A 25045-nucleotide genomic window follows, 5' to 3' on the forward strand; every position below is an offset into this window, starting at 1 on the left:
TCATGTAGTGGCGTAACAATGTTATATGATGTACTGTTTTATCTTTTGTTTTATGTGTAGTGTAGAAGCTAATGGGGATCCTTAATAAACACAAATATAGTGGTGCCCGCCCCAGAGCTGTGCCTACTCCCTATGGCTCTGGGCTAAATGCCCAGTTTATTCTCATGACCCCCAGTAACACCTTTATCCTAAATTTAGAGCCCTCCATTTGACTTGGACTGAGGCCTGCTCTTTTTCCCTCGCTCTTGCTTTCACTATTCCCCCCACTCTCCTATGGCTGTCCTACTGTCTACAAGGCTCCACACACTCTTTTCTTCCCTCTTGACTCCCTTTAGCCTGCTTTTCACTCACTCCTCCTTCTCACCCCCCCCCCCCCTCCCTCAAGGTTCAGTTTTGAATTGGAGCAGCAGGCAGCTTATACAATAGCCTAGTCATCTTTGGGACTCTCTCTTCCTCCTTCCACGTTCCTCTTGCCCCCCCCCTTGCTCTATCCCCCTTTACGTCCTCCCTACATCCAAATATAGGTGAGACAAAAACAGTTTGAGGTGGCAAGTCTTCCACCCTCTGTCTCCGAGTGTCAGTGCCATTCATCCATTCCTTGTCTAGCCGGGAGGGAGAGTGACGTTGATCAAGCTTTATTAACATGGTCAGTTCTTTTTAAAAGGGTATCCATTCACCTGGTGCTCTGAGACACACACCAATAACCTAGAATGCAAAAGTTGTGAACGCTCGTGCGCACACACACACCTCCAACACCATCATCAAATTCACTGTTGGCACAACGGTGGTAGGCCTGATTACCAGCAACGATGACCTGGCAGTGTGGTGCCGGAGCAACAACCGCTCCCTCAACGTCAGCAAGACTAAGGAGCTGATCGTGGACAGGGTGGCAGTGGAGCAAGTAGACAGCTTCCAGTTCCTCTGTGTCCAAGACTTAAAATGGTCCAAACACACAAGCACAGTCGTGAAGACTCGACAGTGCCTCTTCCCCCTCAGGAGTTTGAAAAAGTTTGGCATGGGCCCTTAAAATCCTCAAAAAGTTATACAGCTGTACCATTGAGAGAATATAGGCTGGCTACATCACTGCTTGGTATGGCAATAGCACCGCCCTTAATCGCATGGCGCTACAGAGTAGAGGTCGACCGATTAATCGGAATGGCCGATTTCAAGTTTTCATAACAATCGGAAATCTGTATTTTTGGACACCAATTTGGCCGATTTGAAAAAAATAGTTTTACACCTTTAAAAAAATAATAATTATGTTTTACACCTTTTGTTTAAAGGTGTAAAACTATTTTTTTCAAAATCGGCCATTCCGATTAAAATCGGTCGACCTCTACTCTGTGGCGCCATGCGATTAAGGGCGGTGCTATTGCCATACCAAGCAGTGATGTAGCCAGCCAATATTCTCTCAAATGGTACAGTTCTTATTTTCAATTGAGGCCTACGAACGGTGGGTTAACTGCCTTGTTCAGGGGCAGAACGACAGATTTTTACCTTGTCAGTTTGGGGATTCGTTTTTGTAACCTTCCGGTTACTAGTCCAACGCTCTAACCACCTGCCTTACATTGCACTCCACGAGGAGCCTGCATGGCAGGCTGACTACCTGTTATGCGAGGACAGCAAGAAGCCAAGGTAAGTTGCTAGCTAGCATTAAACTTACCTTATAAAAAACAATCAATCTTAACATAATCACTAGTTAACTACACATGGTTGATATTACTAGTCTATCAAGCGTGTCCTGCGTTGCATATAATCGATGCAGTGCCTGTTAATTTCTCATCGAATCACAGCCTACTTCGCCAAACGGGTGATGATTTAGCACCAAACCTAACCATAAACATCAATGGCCTTCTTTAAAATCAACACACAAGAATATATTTTTAAACCTGCATATTTAGTTAATATTGCCTGCTAACATAAATGTATTATAATTAGGGAAATATTGTCAATTCTTTTGCGTTCCGTGCAAGCAGTCAGGGTATATGCAGCAGTTTGGGCCGCCTGGCTCGATGCGAACTGTGTGAAGACCATTTCGTCCTTACAAAGACCGTAATTCATTTGCCAGAATTGTACATATTTATGACATAACATTGAAGAATGTACAATGTAACAGCATTATTGAGACTTAGGGATGCCACCTGTTAGATAAAATATGGAACGGTTCTGTATTTCCCTGAAAGAATAAACGTTTTGTTTTCAAAATGATAGTTTCCGTATTCGACCATATCAATGACCAAAGGCTTGTATTTATGTGTGTTATTATGTTAGAATTAAGTCTATGATTTGATATTTGATAGAGCAGTCTGACTGAACGATGGTAGGCAGCCGCAGGCTCGTAAGCATTCATTCAAACAGCACTTTAGTGCGTTTGCCAGCAGCTATTCGCAATGCTTCAAGCATTGCGCTGTTTATGACTTCAAGCCTATCAACTCCCGAAATTAGGCTGGTGTAACCGATGTGAAATGGCTAGCTAGTTAGCGGTGTGCGCGCCAATAGCGTTTCAACCGGTGACGTCACTCGCTCTGAGACTTGGAGTAGTTGTTCCCCTTGCGCTGCGACTTTTGTGGAGCAATGGGTAACGATGCATCGAGGGTGGCTGTTGTCGACGTGTTCCTGGTTTGAGCGAGGAGAGGGACGGAAGCAATACCTAAAGTGCCTATAAGAACATCCAATAGTCAAAAGGTATATGAAATACAAATGGTAGAGAGAGAAATAGTCCTATAATTCCTATAATAACTACAACCTAAAACTTCTTACCTGGGAATATTGAAGACTCATGTTCAAAGGAACCACCAGCTTTCATATGTTCTCATGTTCTGAGCAAGGAACTTAAACGTTAGCTTTTTTACATGGCACATATTGCAATTTTACGTTCTCCGACACTTTGTTTTTGCATTATTTAAACCAAATTGAACATGTTTCATTATTTATTTGAGGCTAAATTGATTTTATTGATGTATTATATTAAGATAAAAGAAACGTGTTCATTCAGTATTGTTGAAATTGTCATTATTACAAATAAAAAATATATATTCAAAAATTGTAAAAAAAACCGCAGGTATCGGCGTTGAAAAATCATAAATCGGTCGCCCTCTACTACAGAGGGTTGTGCGGACAGCCCAGTTCCTCACTGGGGCCAAGCTCCCTGCCATCCAGGACCTCTATATCAGGCGGTGTGAAAAGAAGGCCCGAAAAATCATTTAAGGCTCCAACCACCCAAGTAATTAAATATTTTCTCCCCTGCCGCACGGCAAGAGATACCGGTGCATCAAGTCTGACACCAACAGGCTCTTCTATCCCCAACCAATACAACTGATAAATAGCTAACAAAAAACAGTAGCTACACAAACTATCTTGATTTACCTTCTATATAAATTTTTGCACTCTCTCTATGCACACTCACAGGGCCCTACACACTCACACACACAGTCACTCCATCATTTGCTAACTCACACATAATAAACACATACATTTATACTGACTCCACACACACGCTCACATAGAGTGCCTTGCAAAATAATTCATCCCCTTGGCGTTTTTCCTATTTTTTGCATTACAACCTGTAATTTAAATGGATTTTCATTTGGATTTCATGTAATGGACATACACAAAATAGTCCAAATTGGTGAAGTGAAAAAAATAACTTGCTTCAAAAAATTCTAAATGGAAAAGTGGTGCGTGCATATGTATTCACCCCCTTTGCTATGAAGCCCCTAAATAAGATCTGGTGCAAACAATTACCTTCAGAAGTCACATAATTAGTTCAATAAAGTCCACCTGTGTGCAATCTAAGTGTCACATGATCTCAGTATATATATACAGTGCCTTGCGAAAGTATTCGGACCCCTTGAACTTTGCGACCTTTTGCCACATTTCAGGCTTCAAACATAAAGATATAAAACCGTATTTTTTTGTGAAGAATCAACAACAAGTGGGACACAATCATGAAGTGGAACAACATTTATTGGATATTTCAAACTTTTTTAACAAATCAAAAACTGAAAAATTGGGCGTGCAAAATTATTCAGACCCTTTACTTTCAGTGCAGCAAACTCTCTCCAGAAGTTCAGTGAGGATCTCTGAATGATCCAATGTTGACCTAAATGACTAATGATGATGAATACAATCCACCTGTGTGTAATCAAGTCTCCGTATAAATGCACCTGCACTGTGATAGTCTCAGAAGTCCGTCAAAAGCGCAGAGAGCATCATGAAGAACAAGGAACACACCAGGCAGGTCCGAGATACTGTTGTGAAGAAGTTTAAAGCCGGATTTGGATACAAAAAGATTTCCCAAGCTTTAAACATCCCAAGGAGCACTGTGCAAGCGATAATATTGAAATGGAAGGAGTATCAGACCACTGCAAATTTACCAAGACCTGGCCGTCCCTCTAAACTTTCAGCTCATACAAGGAGAAGACTGATCAGAGATGCAGCCAAGAGGCCCATGATCACTCTGGATGAACTGCAGAGATCTACAGCTGAGGTGGGAGACTCTGTCCATAGGACAACAATCAGTCGTATATTGCACAAATCTGTCCTTTATGGAAGAGTGGCAAGAAGAAAGACATTTCTTAAAGATATCCATAAAAAGTGTTGTTTAAAGTTTGCCACAAGCCACCTGGGAGACACACCAAACATGTGGAAGAAGGTGCTCTGGTCAGACGAAACCAAAATTGAACTTTTTGGCAACAAACTTTTTGGCAAACGTTATGTTTGGCGTAAAAGCAACACAGCTGAACACACCATCCCCACTGTCAAACATGGTGGTGGCAGCATCATGGTTTGGGCCTGCTTTTCTTCAGCAGGGACAGGGAAGATGGTTAAAATTGATGGGAAGATGGATGGAGCCAAATACAGGACCATTCTGGAAGAAAACCTGATGGAGTCTGCAAAAGACCTGAGACTGGGATGGAGATTTGTCTTCCAACAAGACAATGATCCAAAACATAAAGCAAAATCTACAATGGAATGGTTCAAAAATAAACATATCCAGGTGTTAGAATGGCCAAGTCAAAGTCCAGACCTGAATCCAATCGAGAATCTGTGGAAAGAACTGAAAACTGCTGTTCACAAACGCTCTCCATCCAACCTCACTGAGCTCGAGCTGTTTTGCAAGGAGAAATGGGAAAAAATTTCAGTCTCTCGATGTGCAAAACTGATAGACATACCCCAAGCGACTTACAGCTGTAATCGCAGCAAAAGGTGGCGCTACAAAGTATTAACTTAAGGGGGCTGAATAATTTTGCACGCCCAATTTTTCAGTTTTTGATTTGAAATATCCAATAAATGTCGTTCCACTTCATGATTGTGTCCCACTTGTTGTTGATTCTTCACAAAAAATACAGTTTTATATCTTTATGTTTGATGCCTGAAATGTGGCAAAAGGTCGCAAAGTTCAAGGGGGCCGAATACTTTCGCAAGGCACTGTATATACACCTGTTCTGAAAGGCCCCAGAGTCTGAAACACCACTAAGCAAGGGGCAACACCAAGCAAGCGCCACCATCAAGACCAAGGAGCTCTCCAAACAGGTCAGGGACAAAGTTGTGGAGAAGTACAGATCAGGGTTGGGTTATAAAAAAATATCAGAAACTTTTAACATCCTACAGAGCACCATTAAATCCGTTAAATTTTTTAAAGAATACGGCACCACAACAAACCTGCCAAGAGAGGGCTGCCCACCAAAACTCACGGACCAGGCAAGGAGGGCATTCATCAGAGGCAACAAAGAGACCAAAGATAACCCTGAAGTAGCTGCATAGATCCACAGCAGAGAGGTCCATAGGACCACTTTAAGCCATACACTCCACAGAGCTGGGCTTTACAGAAGAGTGGCCAGAAAAAAGCCATTGCTTAAAGAAAAAAAAATAAGCAAACACGTTTGGTGTTTGCCAAGGCATGTGGGAGACTCCCCAAACATATGGAAGGTACTCTGGTCAGATAAGACTCAAATTGAGCTTTTTGGCCATCAAGGAAAATGCTATGTCTGGTGCAAATCCAACACCTCTCATCACCCCGAGAACCCCATCCTCATGCTGTGGGGATGTTTTTCCCTCAGCTGGTTAGAATTGAAGGAGTGATGGATATCGTTAAATACAGGGAAATTCTTGAGGAAAACCTATTCAAGTCTGTTTCAGACAAAGGTTCACCTTCCAGCAGGACAATGACACTAAGCATACTGCTAGCAACACTCAAGTGGTTTAAGGGGAAACATTTAAATGTCTTGGAATGGCTTAGTCAAAGCCCAGACCTCAATCCAATTGAGAATCTGTGGTATGACTTAAATATTGCTGTACATCAGTGGAACCCATCCAACTTGAAGGAGCTGGAGCAGTTTTGCTTTGAAGAATGGGCAAAAATTCCAGTGGCTAGATGTGCCAAGCTTATAGAGACATACCCCAAGAGACTTGCAGCTGTAATTGCTGCAAAAGGTGGCTCTACAAAGTATTGACTTTGGGGGGGTGAATAGTTATGCACGCTCAAGTTGTTTTTTTTTGTGTCTTATTTCTTGTTTGTTTAACAATAAAAAATATTTTGCATCTTCAACGTGGTAGGCATGTTGTGTAAATCAAATGATACAACCCCCCCCAAAATCCATTTTAATTCCAGGTTGTAAGGCAACAAAATATGGAAATGCCAAGTGGGGTGAATACTTTCGCAAGCCACTGTTCAAGCTGCTGCTACTCTGTTTATAATTTTGCCTATTCCCCTTACCCATATCTACCTCCATCACTCCAGTATCCCTGCACATTGTATATATGGTATTGGAATTTGCCTTTTTTTGCTGTATATAGTATGCTAACTTTATTGTGTATTTCATAGTGTTTTTTTCTAGTAATAAATTGTTATTGATTATTTAGTTGTTGGAGTTTGAGTTTGCAAGAAAGGCATTTCACTCTAGTGGTATCCACTCCTGCATATGCACCACTTGTGGGAATTTGTTGACACACCATCACAGTTAGAGTACAACTGTAAGACAAGGAGACGCAACCAAATACTATTGAGACGCACCCCGGGGGTTTAGAAGTACAAGAGTCAACAACAGATGGACGAGTCTCAAAGAGGATGAGAACACTTTCTTTACAACAGAGATGGATAAAATACCCAGACTTTGCCTGTCAATATGTCAGTTCACAGAGTTCAGAGGTCAAAGTGGGGCCGCTAGGCTTGGGAAACACAAAGCTAGTGAACCCAGAGGAATGCAGCAATGAAGGAGGAGTTGGGAGAGTTCTGAAGTCTGTGTCTCCCCCCCCCCCCTCTATCCCGACCCGCACTGACCCTTCAGGGTAGAAGTGCTAAACTCATCCAACTCCAGCAGAAAAAGGAGAGATAGGAGGGGGGAAAAAATAAGAAAAGCAGGGCAAACACAGTGGAGGGGTACACTGTGAAAGAGGTATGGAAACAGTGAGTAGCTGCTCCTTCGTAATCCCCCTCTCCCTTTCTTTCTTTTTTTACCCACTCCCTCTGCTTCCTTCTGATGCTCTTTCACTCCATCAGTCTCTCTCAAACTCTCTTGTTCCTCCTCATTTTTGTCTCTCCCACTGAAAGGTGTCAGTCTCTGCCTTTCTCACTCTCTAATAACTTCCTCCGTCGTCCCGGTCTCTCTCCTCCTCTGGCCTTTTCTAGGTGAAACAATGTTGTGCTACCTGCCTGGTGAACTTTGCATTGCTCCCCTGCTCAGCAAAAAAACACTGTTGCCACCGCCAAGGGTGTAGCTTTCTAAGGGTCCTGCATTGGGCCATAGTTTGGTTTATTTCTCTTCACACACACACACAAATAACCCCTCCCCTGCCAACAGCCTTCCCTTTTGCCTGAAATATACATTTTTTCCCTCAACAATGAATTATGATTGAGCACAGAGTGAAGAAAGGTATGGGTCAGGACACAGGCAAGCAGGCAGGCAGATGGACATAGTGAGAGCAACAGACAGAAAGAGACAGAGCAGCAGACAGACAAAATGACAACTTTTACTCAATGCCTTACTGTGACTTGATCAACCACCATAGTTATGTCACTCATCAAAAAGGGTGCTTAAACACGTTTTTCACACGGGGGCCACTTTGCAAAGACGTGTGGATTTCTCACTCCTGAGCTCAGCCCAACTGTCTCCCAGCGGGTCTGGTGCCACAACCCCCATGGACAGTACAACAGAGACGGTATACCAACCATAGAAATAAAATCAGGGTTAAAAGGTACCAAGTCCTTTCTATAGATTATATTTCTATGATACCAAGCCCTCATACTAGGGCTGATCGACTCCAGGATTTTTGACCCAGACTCGTCGACTCCCAAAACACGCTCAAACGGCTGCGCATTCACATACACACTACCTCATTATTGCAGAGTCCTACTAGGAATACTAATTGTGTTTTCTAGAGAGGACTTGCATGAGTATGATGCTGCCCATTTGCTTGTCAATTTACAAAAGGCTTATTTTGTTTGAATATAGAAGGTGATGTGTAGGAACTAGAATATTTCCGTGCAATAAACCCATTCTTTGCCATATTATCTAGCCCTATTTAGACAGGACTAGTAATACTAGAGACGTTGGTTATGTCATTATTATCCAAGCATCAGCGTTTTTCCAGAGGACAATTCACACGGGATTGTTTTTTTTCTTCCAAACTGCCCCCTGTAAATTCTTAATTTTTTACTCATTCAGTTGACGGAAGCCTGGAGTGGAGGTTTTTATTTCAACTTCATGTCTAAACGATAATAGGCTACACAATTAACGCGTGCTTTGCTGACAAATGTATAGGTGGCACCATAATATTTAAACTGAGAAAGTGGGATCATAATCCTTGTTTTAGCGATCCATGGTAGACGTCCCTACTAATACAAATGCCCCCCATTCTGCTGATTTGAGCTGCTGAACAGTATTTGCACTTGAGATGTGTTTATGGATGAGAAAGTGAACTTGCCATTGGGAATCGGGGACGCCCTGCTTTGCTATCTATTGCCTAGGTAAACTACTGTATCAACAGCCAGGGTTTAATTAAGTAAGCTATAGGCGCATACTGGCCAAATTAAACTGACGCATTTGGCAATGTTCACCTTCAATTCGCTGGCACAATGTGGAATAGCTGAGCCATACTAATTAGGAGGACAGTGAGTGTAGCAGAATGAAGCAAATCTGCACAAAATTGTAGGAGAAGATCCTCCAGCAGCGGAGTCGCTTACAGTATTAAAATGTTAGACAGGAGGAGACACTACTTCAAGTCTTAGGGGGATGACACTACTTCAAGTCTTAGGGGGATGACATCATCCCAGTGGCTACTAGTACTCACCTGCAGCTCACCTCCGCCCTAGTCACACCACTTTCACCTCATCCTACGCCGCCCACAGTATAATCTGAGTCAATGTAGCAGAATTAAATACCAACAAAATTAATTATGTGGGTGCTAGATTGCTGCTTTGCTGGTTGCTGAGGTTGATGCAGAGAAAGAGGAAGTAAATGAGTGTAGTAGCATATGTGAACTAGTTGACAGGCTCTTAAGTCATCCTTCCTCAATTCCTCTCCTAAAAACCCATAGGAGAAGAAGGTCAGAGGGGAGGGCCCTTATACCTTCTCCAATACAGTTGTGATACAATACAGGAGATAGGAGGAGGATAAGATAGGATGCAAGTATTCAAGGAAAGACTAAGTGAGACAAAGCTCTAGTAGCCATCGTGTGGTGATGCCACCCACCCTGAGACCTAAAGTACAGTTTTCCGAGCCCAACCTAGACCATGGTTTAGGTAGGATAATGGACGCTGCTTTGTGGGTATGAAGTGCTGTTGTGGACAGGGGTTGCATCCCAGGTCAGCTATACAGGGATTGTTACTCCCACACCAATGTTCAAGGAGATCCGCTGCAAATCTGTGCAATATCAGACAAAATGAGTGCCAACCAAATAAAACAGACAAACATGCAATATTCAATGATCGGGATGAGATCAGGGCTCTGTGCAGGCCTGTCAAGTTCTTCCACACTGATCGACAAACCATTTCTGTATGGCTCTCACTTTGTGCGCGAGAGCATTGTCATGCTGAAACAGGAAAGGGCCTTCCCCAAACTGTTGCCACAAAGTTGGAAGCACCGAATAGTCCAAAATCTCATTGTATGCGTTAAGATTTCCCATATCATGAAGCTCCTGACAAACAGTTATTGTGCTGATGTTGCTTTCAAAAGGCAGTTTGAAACTCTGTGGTGAGTGTTGCAACCGAGGAAAGACGATTTTTACGCGCTACGCACTTCATCACTCGGCGGCCCGTTCTGTGAGCTTGTGTGGCCTTCCACTTTGCGGCTGATCCGTTGTTGCTCCTAGACGTTTCCACTTCACAATAACAATAACAGCACAGTTGACTGGGGCAGCTCTAGCAGGGCAGAAATTTGATAACTGACTTGTTGGAGGAGAGCGAGAGAAAGCACGAGAGAGAGACGAGGTGGTCACTGGGTATGCGCACCAGGCCCATTCTGGACTATCTCCTTTTAATTAAATCAAACTTTGACACACCAAATGACAGATGGGCTTGGATGCCAATTCAGCATCTTGGGAAGCACGACTTCTATACAGACCGAAGACAGACAACCACTTCTTCATGTCCATCCTCCCAAAATAGTCTAGGAACAATGTTGAGTCATTGTGGAAAATGAATTACAAAAGTGATTTCTCTAACTGGCTAAGATGAGAGACAGTCACACACACACACACACCACCACCCCCGTCCCCCGTCTCGGCCCCATCCACTCAGCTCTGCCTGTTTTCCATCTGAAGTTTACTTCATGACAGTGCAGAGAGCCGGGTTTATAGGGCCTAAGCCTACTGTCCTGTATTTATCCTGTTAGCAAAACAAACAGGGCCCAGGCGCTACTGCGGGCCTTTTTATAGTGTGTTGAGTCAACACGCGACTCCTTCCGCGCTACACAGTGGGTTTTTGTAATGCTTGCCTTCACAAAGTGAGGGTTCGCCGTTAGGTGCAGTTAGCCCCCGGGGGTGTATGCTAATGTTACTGAATGAATGCCAGTGACCAGTTACGATGATGGCCCAGCTTGTAGAAAAGCGCCACGGGAAGAGTTAGCGGCGAAAAGTAGTCCAGAGCAAATGTTCCCCCCAGAAAAATTCAGCACTGAGCAAATTTCAGGTCTGCTGGGCGCAAACTTGAACATTCTGTGCAACTTCCAGCGTGTGTTTCCTGTGAACAGTGAGACAGCTTTAAGTGAGACAGCTTTAAGTTAGTTTTAACAGTGGCCAAGTAGGCTACTGTGGCTATTTGATCATAATGTAGGCCTACCAGAGTAGCCTACCATCAAAAACAATGGAGAAAATGCATCCCATAACACAGAAATAGCTGTTCTGTCATTCAGTCTACAGAAACAGCACCGTGTGGTGTTCAATGTAAGCCTACATTTTTTTTATTTAACTAGGCAAGTCAGTTAAAACTTCTTATGGCTGGGGGGCAGTATTGAGTAGCTTGGATGAATAAGTTGCCCAAAGTAAACGGCCTACTCCTCAGTCTCATTTGCTAATATATGTATATGTTGACGTCAACATGGCGGCTATTGTGACAAATGTTTCTGAGCACCGTCTCAGATTATTGCATGGCTGGCTTATTCCGTAAAGTTTTTTTGAAATCAGAAACAGCGGTTGCATTAAAGAGAGGTATATCTATAATTCCATGTGTATAACTTGTATTATCATCTACATTTATGATGAGTATTTCTGTTGAATGATGTGGCTATGCAAAATCACTGGATGTTTTTGGAACTAGTGAATGTAACGCGCCAAATGTAAACTCATATTTTGATAAATATGAACCTTATCAAACAAAACATACATGTATTGTGTAACATGAAGTCCTTTTAGTGTCATCTGATGAAGATCATCAAAGGTTAGTGATTCATTTTATCTCTCTCTGCTTTTGAAACTCCTCTCTTTGGCTGGGGGGAAAAAAATGGCTGAGTTTTTCTGTGGCGATATGTGGTGACCTAACAATAGTTTGGTGCTTTTGCTGTAAAGCATATTTGAAATCGGACACTGTGGCGGGATTAACAACGAGAATAGCTTTAAAATGGTATGAGATGCATGTTTGAAGAATGTTAATTATGATATTTTTGATGTTTTGAAAATGGCGCCCTACACTGACTGGCTGTTGTCATATCGCTCCCGTTAACGGGATTGCAGCCATAAGAAATTAAGAACAAATTCTTATTTACAATGACGGACAACGCTGTACCAATTGTGCGCCACACTATGGGACTCCCAATAGCGTCCGGATGTGATACAGCCTGGATTCGACCCAGGGACTGTAGTGACGCCTCTTGCACTGAGATGCAGTGCCTTAGACTGCTGCGCCACGTGGGAGCCCATGTGCTTTGATTACAAGAATCTCTCGCAGTTAGTTTTGCATAGTTTGTTTTGTTTCGGTATGTTCCATTGAAAGCGGCTAATATCGCATTGATTTGAGCATAATTCCCACAGTAGAGCGAAGCGTTGATTGTCTTAACTAAAAGGGGAAAACTCTAGAAAGTTGAGTGAAGTTCAATCTCATGTTTCTCTATGCGGGCTGATATTTCATCTGCGCAGCATTCTGAAGGGAGCTGTGCGCCCATGCATGCACACAATTTAGAGGGAAAATTGACCCAAAGAGAAAGGGGTTTGTCTGTACTTTTCATGTTACCCCCCACCCCCATCAACCATAGACAGAGAAAAAAACAACACTTAACCAGTTTGGAAAAGGCCATTTGGAAACAAAATGTAAGGAAAAAGAAGAAGAGGGGGGCGGGTCAAAACATTCTCCAAAAGAAGAAAGAAAGAACGACAAGTTATGGGGGAGAAATAAAAAGGAAAGAAAAACAGAAAAAGCCCCCACACCCATATCCCTTCCTTCCCGAGTGGACTCTAGCTCAGCAGAGAGGAATGCGTTAGCATACCACAGGTCCTAGCTCAAGAATGTGCCGTTTCCGAGCCGGGACCGAGACACTGCTGCATCCCCAAACCACCGCTGGTTAGATACATAGTTACTCGTTGAGATCATATGGTCTAAACTACTGGACTAAAAACAGTCATGCACTACAGGTAACATCCATCGTAAACTTCCAATATATGCATATATAGATGAAACGGTATGAACATTTCATATCACGATTATAGTGACCAAATTGTCACGGTTATCAGTATTATCGCGTTATTGTTAAAATGCGCTGGAAATGTTGAAATGGCACTGATAAACAAATCATTTCACCAAGTTTTATATTGAAACCCAACAAACAAATAAAATTAGCAGCACTTTGCACTTTGTGTGCATAAACATTCAAATGGGCACCATATGGCCGAGGTAAAAGTGCAGGTTAATGAAAACAACCTTAAGCAAATCAAATGTGCATATGAAAGCAACACAAGTAAAGCAATTTGCATGTGTAACAGGGTTGGTTATGTTTCCACTTGCCTCTAAAGAAATGTGAATTTAATGTTTAAGCATTCTTATTGGTTGGTTCAACTCTGATGACAATAAGGTGTGTTGTGATTGGCCCCCCTTGCAGATAGAGGGAGATCGAACGTCAGGTCTTCTCAGTATGAAAATGTGATGTAAGGGGTAGGTCACTTTCTGAATACGGTTTTATATTTTACAATGCGTACAAGTTTGCTGTACATTACTGATTTATACATGTGTGGGTATATGGTACCTGTTAGGGATTGAGGGGCTTTCTGGGATGTGCTTTGGCATATGATTGCTGTAAATAAGTGTGTTAGCTAGCATACCCCGATGTAATGGTCACATAAACCCATTACGACGGTGTATGCCATCAACAGCCATCAATATCGTTAAGCCCTGCACAACTAATGTGCAGTGTCCCATTTAACAACAGCAACAGAAAGAAATTATGCTCAACTGGGACCACTGGCTGTGATTTATTTGGAGAAAACACAACGCAAGGAGAGTACGATTTAAATCTGTTACACATGTAAGAACAATACAACCATATGTAAACAAATCAAATGAACAGCACGGATTTGCATGTCCGTTCTCTCCTTCATAAAGAAATAAAGTGTTGCTGGCCTAACATCCTGTATGTATGCATCTTTGATCACTTGAGATTGAAATGTAAAAATGTCAGCATATTTACTTTGTCTGGTTTAAGTAGTGATCTGCGAGCGGAGACAATGTGCCCGCTGGCGTTGGACTGGCGTTGAGGTGTACTACAAAGACAGAAGGAAACGCATATATTTGGAAAGACCTCTCTACAATTCAAAAATCCCAATTCACAGAAAGAGTTATGATAGCGTGGTTAACAAAAGTTGGAGAGAGGTACTTCAGATCTGCAAAGGCCTTAGTCTATATATTGTTAATGGTAGAACAAGGGGTGACTCATTGGGGAGATTCACATACAGCTCTGTGCTAGGCGACAGTGTGCCGGACTGCTCCATAACTGACATTCCATCTGAACATATTAATGCATTTACTTGCTCTGTCAGATCACACTTTACCTTAAAAAAATAAAAAAAAATCTATGAAGTCAACCAAAATAAAATGACAAATCAGGAACCGTATGCATTCAATCATCCATATTTGTATATATACAAAAAAAGACCAGCGAAGAACTGTATAACATGCTGAACCTCTTTCAGCACATCACATTTAGCTTTAGCAAAGAAAACATTAATTTGGCAACATATGAATTCAAAACAACATTTCAAAAAATAATAATATGGGTGGAAAAAACAATATTTAAAAAAAAAAATGGTTCGACAGTGAATGTAACACTGTCAGGAAAAACCTGAGGCAACTCTCAAATCAAAAACCCCACAGACCAGGATGGACGTGTAAAATATCACCTGGCCCTAAAACAATGTTAAGGTTGCTACAAGATAATTTAAAAAATGTAAAAAATGTTTAAGCCATCTACTTGTCTAATCAGCTTGAGTAAATTGGAGAGGCAATGAACTCAAACTTGTTTTGGAAACTATGGGGGAAACTTAATGCCTCACATAAGAAAAACAAATGGCAACACTTGGAAAAACATTTGAAATGTTTATGAAAATCCAGAATGTCAGAAATGTACAGAGACAGAACAAATTAGTTGATTTAATATATATATATATTATTATTTATTTTTTTTAAAGGTAGAAACAACCATTAAAAAGACCAACATCCATTAGGTATACCATCACTATAACAGAGCTGAAAGAGAAAATCAAAGCCCTAAGTGTGGTAAAGCCTGTGGGCCAGACAGTAAAAAATATATTTGTTTCCTACAGTGGCGGGATGTCACCCTCAGTAGCAATTTGAGCCCAACACTTTTTAATATCTATACAGATTAACTTTTGAAACAATCTACAGCTCCTGGGCTCCTCCTTAACAGATTACCTGTTTTTGTTGACTGCCAAAACTGGGCAATAACAGTGAAAATTAGCAAAACAAAATTATCATTCTCCAAAAGAGAGCCAGATCACAAGGAAATAAATACCACTTTAACCTTGGAGAGGTCAAAATTGAGCACACCACTAATTATACATACCTTGCTCTTAACATCAGCGCAAGAGTGTGGTTCGACGTCGCTATCAAAACACTGGCAGAGAAAGCATGGTGAGCAATAAAGAAAACAAAACAAAACAAAACCGGACCTGCCAAACTTGAAGAATTTTTATAAGTACGACTTCAGCGTGGCAGCAGCACCCCCAGCCCCGCGGAACCGACAACAACACGCGTGCGACACCCCCATTGCTCAAATCATAGACAAATGCACATTTTTAACCTAATAATGTTGGTAGAAGATTGACTCAGTAGAAATGGTAGACTATAGATCACGTGTCAAACTCATTCCACGGAGGGCCGAGTGTCTGCTGGTTTTTCGCTCCACCCTTGTACTTTCTTGATGAATTAAGGTCACTAATTAGTATGGAACACCCCTCACCTAGTTAGCTAGGTCTTAATTGAAAAGAAAAACCAAAAACCTCAACACTCAGCCATCCGTGGAATGAGTTTTGACACCCATGCTATAGACTGTTGTGAGTACTTGGTAATTGGCTGCTCTTCAATAGCTAACTAGAAAAAAAATTAAAAGTACAAATCATCAGTCCCAACAGTTAAAACTCTAGACTTAAGGCCTCCCGGGTGGCGCAGTGGTTAAGGGCGCTGTACTGCAGCGCCAGCTGTGCCATCAGAGTCCCTGGGTTCGCGCCCAGGCTCTGTCGTAACCGGCCGCGACCGGGAGGTCCGTGGGGCGAGACGCACAATTGGCCTAGCGTCGTCCGGGTTAGGGAGGGATTGGTCGGTAGGGATCTCCTTGTCTCATCGCGCGCCAGCGACTCCTGTGGCGGGCCGGGCGCAGTGCGCGCTAGCCAAGGTTGCCAGGTGCACGGTGTAGCCTCCAACACATTGGTGCGGCTGGCTTCCGGGTTGGATGCGCGCTGTGTTAAGAAGCAGGGTTGTGTTTCGGAGGACGCATGACATTCAACCTTCGTCTCTCCCGAGCCCGTACGGGAGTTGTAGCAATGAGACAAGATAGTAGCTACTACAACAATTGGACACCACGAAATTGGGGGAAAAAAGGGGTAAAATTAAAAATAAAAAAAAACTCTAGACTTAAAAATTCAGTTAAGTCCCTCCCCGTTTTGTTTTCCGTTTGCTTCTGTTTAAGAAAAAATTTAACAGATCGGTAGAATGAATACACCTCAGGGCCAATGTTCCCTCAATATTTTTGGTCACCGAGCAAATTTCAGGTCTGCTGAGCGGAAATACGGTGCAACTTCTGACAAATGTTTACTGTGAACACTGAGGCTGTACCCACTTTAAGTTACAGTTTTAACAGTGGCTAAGTAGGCTACTGTGGCTATTTGATCATAATGTAGGCCTACCAGAGCGTCGTCAAAACATTTATAAATGCATACCATTGGGCAGTAATCTATGGATTTCACATGACTGGGCAGGGGCCATGGGTGGGCAGGGGCAGAGCCATGGGTGGGCCCGGGGCTCACCCTAGGATTTTCTGACAAGGTGGTGCTGATGTAGGCCTACGGTTGGGTAGGGAGATTTCCCAGAAAGGGAAGTATGTAATGTATGTAGTACGTTCTGTGTCGTTTCTGTACATGTCTACTTCTGTGAGAACCAGTTTGGTAGATGGTAGCTAGCTAGCTACTTTGCCACTTAGGACAGTGCACAGACTGTTTTTCCCTTGAATGCGGCGCCACTGAAAGCATTGCTAAAAGCCCGTTGTAGACCTACCTACCTTAAAGAATTTGTATGAGTACCACTTCAGCGCGGCTTCACCGGCCCCCCGACGGTGCGTTTACGACACCCACACTGCATAAATCCTAGGCAAATGCACCTTTGTAGCCTAAAAATAATGTCGGCAGAAGACTGACTCAGTAGAAATGGTAGGCTATAAACTGTTATAGGTAGTTGGTAATAGGCTGCTCATCAGTAGCTAACTAGAAACACATTTAAAATGTACACTCAGGGCCTCCTTAAGATTTTCTGACGTAGGCCTAAGGTTGGGTCGGTGGGAGTTCGAGGGGTCAGGAAGATTTTGAAAAATCTCTAACTGCCATTTCCTGTAACCCAGTGTCTTAAATTATATCAAACAATGTAGCCAAATAAGCCTACACAGAAGTCTCGTGTTTGATCATAAATCAAATTGAGGTGGACTCAAATGACACATTCTTCTAGGTTAAATTTAGGGGTAAAGATTATTCTAATTAATCTTATTTTGAATAGTCTAGTGAAAACGTATACTGAATTCTTAATTTGTTTGGTGTGAAAATGTTGAATAATTAAGTTAATGGATGCAATGTAGTAGTCTAGTTTACTGTAGGCTATTTGGAATCTGAATGAACTGACTGAACTAGGCCTATACGATCTTATTACAGATCTCGATCCCGACCTAATCCATCAAGTTAGGTCTGACTACTAGGGTACCATTCATTCAACATGCCGATCACATCATTAGCAGCCTACTGTTGACATACAGCTATATCAAGCGGACAGATCGAGAACTGATTAATTAACATAAGACTGAGAGTAGTAGGCCTAACATAACTTTCTGTGAAGAACGGTATTAGCGGAACAGCCCCCTATTCCATCCACTCAGCGGCACGCACTGAACTACTGTAACACAGCATGTTTCCTTGCTCGTCAAAGCGCTTGCTCCTACTACTACCACCACCATTGCGTAGATCATACCATGTGTTATCGCTTATACCTTGATCACACAGACAGCTTTAATACACCAGAAGCACGTTAATTTCCAATTTGAATGCTGCATTGGGTTGCAGAGGCAGTTGCAGTGTGTTCTGTGTGGTGCATGTGTCGGATTTGCCAAACATAAGCATCATATTGTATGAATAGACGGCTTGACCGAAAAGGTAGCAGAAGGTGAATGCTGAACTTTTATTGCACACATATCCAGATGATGATGCGTACCATTTTTCAAAATTATACTGTAGGTGTGATCGAGGCGCAAGTTATAGTAGACTAAACGCTGTAGCTAACTACTTTCATCGTAATGACACCTTACGCTTCGAACACACCGACTGTGTCACTGCATCACTGCTGCATAACATTTTACGCAGCTAGGCAACTATACTGATGCAGGTATCTTTTGCAGATGGTCGCATACGGTTGGACACGGAGGAGAGAATCATTTTCGCAAAATCCTCAAAACCGTGTATTTTTGACACAACTGCTGAAAGCTACAGGGACATAAACACAAAAAAATGCTGCTTGGAGACACGTGTCCACGATAGTAGGATTGCCAAGTTAGTTTAGTAGTGAGCTTGTGCTAGATAGCTAGCTAGCTAACCTAGCCAATGAGGTGTGTGTGTAAGATAGTCAAATAAATGATGCTCGTTACTACCCCCTGATAACTTTGCCAAATAATCATATTTGAAAGAGTGGGACTGTGTATGTCAGAAATAGTAATAGAAATGGTAGATACTACTGTACCCCTGATAATTTGGTCAGTGTGTGTGTGTACAGTAGGTGACATGTCCATGATAGCTATCTATAACGATAGTTATGCTAGGTAATGGTTTGGCTTATGTTCATGTCTATACAGAAGAAGACGGTAGGAGGAAGTGGAGAGGACTCAGGGACAGGTATCAGAGAGAAAGAGAAGAAGAGGTCTGGGTCAGCAGCTTCAGGCCAGCAGCCTTGGCACTTCTGCCACATTTTCTTTTCTGGATCCATTTATTGTGCCTAGGGCAACCAGTGGCAATTTTACAGCCAGACCCTCTCCAAGTGTTGTCGCCACCGGTGCATCAAGACCCTCAACGTCATCTACAAGTGTGACCATCGCCTCCACCGGTGCAGTGAAACCCTCTACATCATCCACAAGTATGACCACCACCGCACCATGCAGCCATGGAGGATAATGAAATGGAGGAAGCACCTCTGGATCTAGGACCACCTGAGATTATTATGAACCTCACTGAGGCCCTCGTTGAACAGGATGTGGCCGTGGAGAGAAACCGAGAGAAACGAAGAGGAACAACGTCACACCAGGCATCATCGGAGGTACCAGACCCAGATCCACTCAACTCATTTCAACAGAGGCTCCTCCAAGCCGTCGAGAAGGATGCAGCTCAACCTGATGCTCACAGGAAGGAGGATGAAGAGACCCTCTTTGCCATGAGCCTGGTGCCAACACTGAAGAGGCTGCCTCAGCAAAGAAAAGCAGCAGTCAAGGATAAAATGTATCCGCTGCTTTTCGAAGCCGAGTTTAATGGTACGTTTTTTTTCTTCTCCACATAACAGGTCGTGTCATAAGTGTTGCGACAGTGATTTTTAGGTAATTTTTACATGTAGGCTAATTGGTATTTCAGATCAAAGTAATGAGGCAAATGTATAGCTGTTTCTGGGTTAGAAAATATCCTAAAACAACAGTTTCCTGTCTAAATATTTGCATGTCATCTTTTTATCTGAAACACACATTCCATGAGTAAACAGCAAGTATTAAACTTTACCACACTGTTCCAATATTTATGCCACTAATATTTAGTTAACATAAATCTCACCTTTTATGGTGTTATATTATGTTAAGCTTGTATGTTGTTTTTCTTTTCCCTTTCAGAGATGGAGTCCATTTAGCCGACCAGCTCACAGGAAGGACAGGAAGAGGAGAGGAGTTGTCTGGTTGTTGTTTTGACCTCCCTCATTGTACCTTTCTTTTCAGTTCCATTTAAATTCAGTCAATTCATAAAGTAATTTGTTTATAAAGTCTTAGGATAGCATTCATTATTAGTGTTACATAGATTTCTGAATTGAACTCACAGATTCTCTTGTTGGTCTCTCACAAGACTGAAGGTGAATATATTTATTTAATTTAAAACCACTTGAAAACCAGGGTGTTGAAACTGTTTGAAGTTATGTTCCATCGACTGGTGCATGACGTCCAGGGGCCATTTGTTTGTTTAGCTGTGTTATGGCTACACATTATTTTCTTTTTTCCCCCAGAGACAGAGACACACACCACTCTTCTCTGTACCTCAGATCTCCAGTGCCCTGCCCGCTCTCTCTCTATGACCATGTCTGAAGTTCCCCTACTACATCTAGGCTTTGAGTAGTCCCTGTATCTGTCTGCAATTGTGCCAAAAATACATGCTCGTTGTTCTCTTACAGATTACAGGCGCACACACCTCTTTCAATAGTTAATTTAAAAATATATATTTTTACAACACACATACCTGTCATGTTCTTTCCTGTACTTGAATACTTATTAAATTGTTTATTCATATCTCATTTAGACTTACTCTGCTTATTTCTTCCCTACACCTTTGCAGACCTAAGACAAGAAGAAAGTAAAAACTCTTCCTAATTTATTTATTTTCACCTGTATTTTGTCAGGCCAGTGAACAGGTGGTAAACTGTACTATTTATATGGACCCTACGTTACCCTTTATCATACTAACTGTATGTCGTATAACCTTAATTAGTGCTCCCGCTCATCTGATGTACCATGCCAGGTGTGTATAATACTGACTGACATTAATGGGAGAGGGAAGGGGTTAAGGTGTGGTCTTTACTCCCAAATTTCACTTAAATATAACTTCCAAATGAAGAGAGACAATGATACATAAAGTAATCTGGGGAAAAAATGCAATTTTATGGACAACGGTAGATGGTTCTTTAAATAACCTGTGTGTTACGGGGCTCTTAAAAGAGCAGTTTCACTCCACGGCATAGTGCCATGTGACTTCACCTGCTGGCGATGAGAAGTAGGTGGTCAGCTTCTCCCTCACCTTGAGTGCCTGTCTGGGGGCGTTGTTGGCACCTGCCCTGGTGACATCAGGTAGGTGACCATTTGCCATGCCCATCTCCATCCAGAGCGGCTCCTGGAATGACCTCCGCAGGTAGTTGTGGAGAACACGTGGCCTTCACGCATGCATCGACATTTGAGGGGCTGAGACCAAGCACTCTCTGATACATTCTCCACCGGGCTGCCAGAGTCCCAAAGGCGCATTCAACAACTAACCTTGCCCTGGACAGTTGTTTGTTAAAGATCCTTACAGGCTTTGGCATTGGCAGCTGGCGTCCAGCCTAGGGCCTCATGAGGTAGGGTCTCAAAGGGAAGGCCACGTCGCCGACAAAGACGAGGGGAACAGGTCCCAGGTCTTCAGCCCCAGGGAGTGATGCAGGTGGTGGAATCTCCAGGGTGCCATCCTGAAGTGCCTGGCCGAAGGCAGAGTCCGGAGGGTCCTGCCATCACTTCCCTTGCCATAAGCACCAACATCGACAACACGGAAATAGATGGTATCTACTACAGTCAAGAGTACAACTGAATATGTACCCTTATAGTTGTAGAGTTGCGAACCTGAGCACGGTGGAGCCTGGATTACTACAGGTTTCCCGTCAATGGAGCCAAGACAATTGGGGAAATTTCACCTCTCCAGGAACTCAGCAGCGATGGCCCTCCAGTCTTCCTCCTTGGAGACAGGCATGTATTCACCAACCAGACAGTCCCAAATGGCTTGTGCCACAGAGGGGACAATGCCTGCCACCGTGGACCGTGCAACTCGGAAGCTGAATCTGATGGTCCTGTAGGAGTCCCGTCGCCAAGAATCTAAAATATAATTCAAAATAATTATCAGTATTGTGTGTAATTTGAATTCCACCCACATATTATATCTACTCTACCTCATTACTGTTTATTATTCTCTACTAATTATATTGTAATACTCAACCATCATTAACAATGCCTTGAAACAGTACAATTCAGTCTATAACTATATCAATAAACTGTAGCCCAGGCCAACTCTACTCTTAGAAAGAATGGTACTATCTACTTAAAAAAAGCTTCTCCGGCTGTCCCCATAGGATAACCCTTTTTGGTTCCAGGTTGTACCCTTTTGGTTCCAGGTAGAACCCTATTGGGTTCCATGTATAACCTTTTCCCCAAAGGGTTATACCTTGAACCAAAAAGGGTTATACCTGGAACCAGAAGGACACTTGGAACCTTTTTCTCTAAGAGTGTATGCCAGTCCAATAAGAATGTAATGAATGACTGTCTTGAACAACAATGGGTCCTGGAGAAGACTAGCCTACCTTCATCAGGGCAGAAGGCACCACAACTTTATTTTCATTTGGTAACATTGCACAATTAAAAAATGATTATAAACCAACTTTGGGAAAAGGTATAGTCCTAATGAACATTCTGTAAAAGTACATCTGATGTCAAATATGGACTATTAAAGCTAGAGAGCCCTTTAGCTAGCTAGGTTGCACATAAAAACAATATCACATATCAAGCAATTATGGTATCAAAGGATTTAAAATGTACTTGAATTTAGCTTACCTGAGACAAATCGCCAGTCGTTTAACTGGGCTGATGGACTCCCGGTAGTTGGTATCCATCCGGGCGAACCTGGCTCCAACCATCTGCAGCTGGTGATCGAACAGGCTTTGGTCCAGACGAAAGTAACTTCGGAATTCCTCTCCAAACAGTCGATGCTCTTGAATGAGACGGTGGAACTCCCCTGCCTGCTTTCGGGACTTTAACCATCTCTGGACCTACACAGACCTGCGCTGTCGGCGGGGCTGGTCCCGGCCAAACAGCGCGATCAAGACCACCTTCCTCAACGTTGGTCTCATTGTTGAAAGTGTCTACTCTACTATCTTGACTATTTATTATTACATTTTGCTCCAAAACTGCATTTGAGGGAAATTATATTAGACTCTCATCGAATAAATAATATACTTGGCAAATAAATGAGTAAAACATGTAAATACATTCTACAGTCAAACTGTTTTTATTGTGTTATCCCACATTTTTTTACTGGATATGTGTGTGCAACAAAAATTCAACATCCACATTTAGCTACTTTCGGTCAAGTCTACGTGTACAATTTGATGCATACGTTCGATAAATCCAAGGTATTGTAAAGAAACAGCAGGGGTCAGGACTCCGAACACTCGACCTTCTAGCCCGAAATCCAGCGCGCTATCGACTGTGCCGCAAAAGCATGCTAGCAACAGCAAGCCAGCTAAATAGGACAAATTTGCTAGCAAGTGCAAGCTAGCTAAATGGAAAAAATTTGCTAGCAAGTGCAAGCTAGTTAAATATGACAAATTAGCTAGCAACAGCAAGCTAGCTAAATAGGACAAATTAGCTAGCAAGTGCAAGCTAGCTAGCTAAATTGCCATAAATGTTTAATGCTTTCGACCTGTCCCCAAATTAATATAATTGGTTCAGTTTTTTTTTAAATATTTTAATCTTCCTGTTGTTATCGCGTTTGGTGCGGGGGACAAAATACACTTATGCACGATGGCTGCACACGTGCAGCCGGTTTGTGTGCCGTGTCACACATCAGTGGTGTCAACTGACGGACGAGGAAGTGGAGATCTAGAGTGGTTTGGCTCAGCTCCCAGCTTCAAACAGTTGATTAAAAAACTACAATGTGCCAACTAGAAGTCTATGTTGGTGCATTTTTGGGCCGTTTTTTTGTACCAGTGTAATTTGACCTCAAATTGCGTGCATGGTAAGCAAAATACGTGCAGGTTGGCAGGTCTACAAAATGCAAATGTAACCCCCCTATTAAAATCTGGCTTAAAATATTTGACTCCATTATTCAACCAATCCTTCTGTATGGCAGTGAAATATCAGGTCCACTATTACAGTCAAAATATACATCATGGAACAAAACACCCACAGAAAAACTCCACCAGGAATTTTGCAAAAACATTGTAAATGTACAAAGAAATTCTAAAAACCACACATGCAGGGCAGAACTTTGAAGGGTTACTCTTCTACTGCCCACTGAAAAAGGGCATGCAAATTGTGGGTGCACCTGCCCAATCAAATGAAGGGTCATACAAGCACAGAGCATTTTGGTCAGACGTCTCTGCCCAGAGAGTGACCCCTTAACAAAACTGGCCCCAAAACACTAGGTTGACATTAACATGAACTATCTGGCCCCAAGGGCAAAACTTAGGTAGCTGGAGATGATTAATAAGAATGCATACATCGACAATTGGCAAAGTGAGGTTGAAGGTCAGAGAAAGATGGAATGCTATCGAACATTGGAAAGAGACTGCACTTTAGCGGAATACTGGACTTGTGTAAAAGGCCCCAAAACAAAGGAAAACCTTAGTTAGTCATCATTGTCTGGCAATTGAAACAGGACGCCTTCAAAAAACACAGCTGGCCAGAGAGGACACACACTATGTCATAACTGTGGGTCAGGAGAGAGAGAGTGAAGAACACTTTATAATCTTCTTCCCCAAATTCACAATGAAAATGTCTACACATTTTACAGAACAATAAAACAAAGAAGATGTGTATACTTTTGGGGGAAAGCACAATGTCACAACTTGCCACAAGTTTCTTCATATATTAACATTACAGTATATAGACTATATACACAGTGCATTCGGAAAGTAAATCAGATCCTTTTGACTTTTTCCACATTTTGTTACAGCCTTATTCTAAAATGGATCACATTTTTGTCTCATCAATCTACACCCAGAAAGACAAAGCAAAAGCTGGTTTAGGGAAAAAATAAAACACATTTACATAAGTATTCAGACCCTTTACTCAGCACTTTGTTGAAGCACCTTTGGGCAGCG

General features: G+C 42.4%; 1 protein-coding gene and 2 pseudogenes across 3 annotated transcripts in view; 1 reads left to right on the top strand and 2 right to left on the bottom strand.

The window, feature by feature from the left end:
• LOC139374941 (protein Smaug homolog 1-like) overlaps window positions 1-25045 on the bottom strand; it is a 102715-nt gene that overhangs the window by 42983 nt on the left and 34687 nt on the right. The gene's annotated exons all lie outside the window — the stretch shown is intronic.
• LOC139375495 (uncharacterized) lies at window positions 18572-20071 on the top strand (annotated as a pseudogene).
• LOC139375488 (uncharacterized) lies at window positions 21151-23071 on the bottom strand (annotated as a pseudogene).

The sequence above is a fragment of the Oncorhynchus clarkii genome, chromosome 19, assembly GCF_045791955.1.
Source record: "Oncorhynchus clarkii lewisi isolate Uvic-CL-2024 chromosome 19, UVic_Ocla_1.0, whole genome shotgun sequence".
Lineage (NCBI taxonomy): Eukaryota > Metazoa > Chordata > Actinopteri > Salmoniformes > Salmonidae > Oncorhynchus > Oncorhynchus clarkii.